Source organism: Anomaloglossus baeobatrachus, chromosome 1 (assembly GCF_048569485.1).
Source record: "Anomaloglossus baeobatrachus isolate aAnoBae1 chromosome 1, aAnoBae1.hap1, whole genome shotgun sequence".
NCBI classification, from domain to species: Eukaryota; Metazoa; Chordata; class Amphibia; order Anura; family Aromobatidae; genus Anomaloglossus; species Anomaloglossus baeobatrachus.
This window is the reverse complement of record NC_134353.1, coordinates 36023215-36025714: the sequence shown is the minus strand read 5'-3', so window position 1 is coordinate 36025714 and position 2500 is coordinate 36023215. Positions and strand designations below refer to the sequence as shown.

Genomic DNA, 2500 nt, shown 5'->3' with positions numbered 1-2500 from the left:
GTCCTCTCCTCCTGTGCTCCCTGCTGTTATACATGTGATAGAGCCGCACACATAGTCCTCTCCTCCTGTGCTCCCTGCTGTTATACATGTGATAGTAACAGTGATCCGTATACAGTCCTCTCCTGTGCTCCATGCTGTTATACATGTGATAGAGCCGCACACATAGTCCTCTCCTCCTGTGCTCCCTGCCGTTATACATGTGATAGAGCCGCACACATAGTCCTCTCCTCCTGTGCTCCCTGTTGTTATACATGTGATAAAGCCGCACACATAGTCCTCTCCTCCTGTGCTCCCTGCTGTTATACATGTGATAGAGCCGCACACACAGTCCTCTCCTCCTGTGCTCCATGCTGTTATACATGTGATAGAGCCGCACACATAGTCCTCTCCTCCTGTGCTTCCTGCTGTTATACATGCGATAAAGCCACACACAGTCCTCTCCTCCTGTGCTTCCTGCTGTTATACATGTGATAGAGCCACACACAGTCCTCTCCTCCTGTGCTTCCTGCTGTTATACATGTGATAGAGCCACACACAGTCCTCTCCTCCTGTGCTTCCTGCTGTTATACATGTGATAGAGCTGAACACATAGTCCTCTCCTCCTGTGCTCCCTGCTGTTATACATGTGATAGAGCCGCACACATAGTCCTCTCCTCCTGTGCTCCCTGCTGTTATACATGTGATAGAGCCACACACAGTCCTCTCCTCCTGTGCTTCCTGCTGTTATACATGTGATAGAGCCACACACAGTCCTCTCCTCCTGTGCTTCCTGCTGTTATACATGTGATAGAGCTGAACACATAGTCCTCTCCTGCTGTGCTCCCTGCTGTTATACATGTGATAAAGCCGCACACATAGTCCTCTCCTCCTGTGCTCCCTGCTGTTACACATGTGATAAAGCTGCACACAAGTTCTCTCCTCCTGTGCTCCCTGCTGTAATACATGTGATAGAGACCCACACATAGTCCTCTCCTCCTGTGCTCCCTGCTATTATACATGTGATAGTAACAGTGATCCATACACACAGTCCTCTCCTCCTGTGCTCCCTGCTGTTATACATGTGATAGAGCCGCACACAGTCCTCTCCTCCTGTGCTCCCTGCTGTTATACATGTGATAAAGCCGCACACATAGTCCTCTCTTCCTGTGCTCCCTGCTATTATACATGTGATAGTAACAGTGATCCGTACACACAGTCCTCTCCTCCTGTGCTCCCTGCTGTTACACATGTGATAGAGCCATACACAGTCCTCTCCTCCTGTGCTCCCTGCTGTTATACATGTGATAGAGCCGCACACATAATCCTCTCCTCCTGTGCTCCCTGCTGTTATACATGTGATAGTAACAGTGATCCGTACACATAGTCCTCTCCTCCTGTGCTCCCTGCTGTTACACATGTGATAGAGCCATACACAGTCCTCTCCTCCTGTACTCCCTGCTGTTATACATGTGATAGAGACCCACACATAGTCCTCTCCTCCTGTGCTCCATGCTGTTATACATGTGATAGAGCTGCACACATAGTCCTCTCCTCCTGCGTTCCCTGCTGTTACACATGTGATAGAGCTGCACTGTGCTCCCTGCTGTTATGCATGTGATAGAGACCCACACACAGGCCTCTCCTCCTGTGCTCCCCGCTGTTATACATGTGATAGTAACAGTGATCCGTACACAGTCCTCTCCTGTGCTCCCTGCTGTTATACATGTGAGAGACCCACACATAGTCCTCTCCTCCTGTGCTCCCTGCTGTTATACATGTGATAGTAACAGTGATCCGCACACATAGTTCTCTGCTCATGTGCTCCCTGCTATTATACATGTGATAGAACTGCACACATAGTCCTCTACTCCTGTGCTCCCTGCTGTTATACATGTGATAGAGATGCACACATAGTCCTCTCGTCCTTTGCTCCCTGCTGTTATACATGTGATAGAGCTGCACACTTAGGCGGGCTTTGCACGCTGCGACATCGGTAACAATGTGTTACTGATGCTGCAGCGATATTCCCGCCCCGTCGCACGTGCAATATCTAGTGAAAGCTGGCGTAGCGATTATTATCGCTACGGCAGTTTCACACGCATACCTGCCGTGCGACGTCCCTCTGGCCGGCGACCCGCCTCCTTCCTAAGGGGGCGGGTCGTGCGGCGTCACAGCGACGTCACACGGCAGGCGGCCAATTGAAGTGGAGGGGCGGAGATGAGCAGGACGTAAACATCCCGCCCACCTCCGCCCTTCTCATTGCAGCCGGGAGGCAGGCAAGGTGATGTTCCTCGCTCCTGTGGCTTTACGCACAGCTATGTGTGCTGCCGCAGGAACGAGGACCAACATCGCACCTGTCGCTGCACCGGCATTATGGAAATGTCGGAGGCTGCAGCGATGATACGATAACGACGCTTTTGCGCTCGTTCATCGTATCAAAAAGGTTTTACACGTTGCGATATCGATTGTGACGCCGGATGTGCGTCACTTTCGATTTGACCCCATCGACATCGCACGTGCA

At 51.3% G+C, this 2500-nt stretch overlaps 1 protein-coding gene across 1 annotated transcript in view; it reads right to left on the bottom strand.

Annotated features, from left to right (window-relative positions):
• ATRN (attractin) overlaps nucleotides 1-2500 on the bottom strand; it is a 189553-nt gene that overhangs the window by 52433 nt on the left and 134620 nt on the right.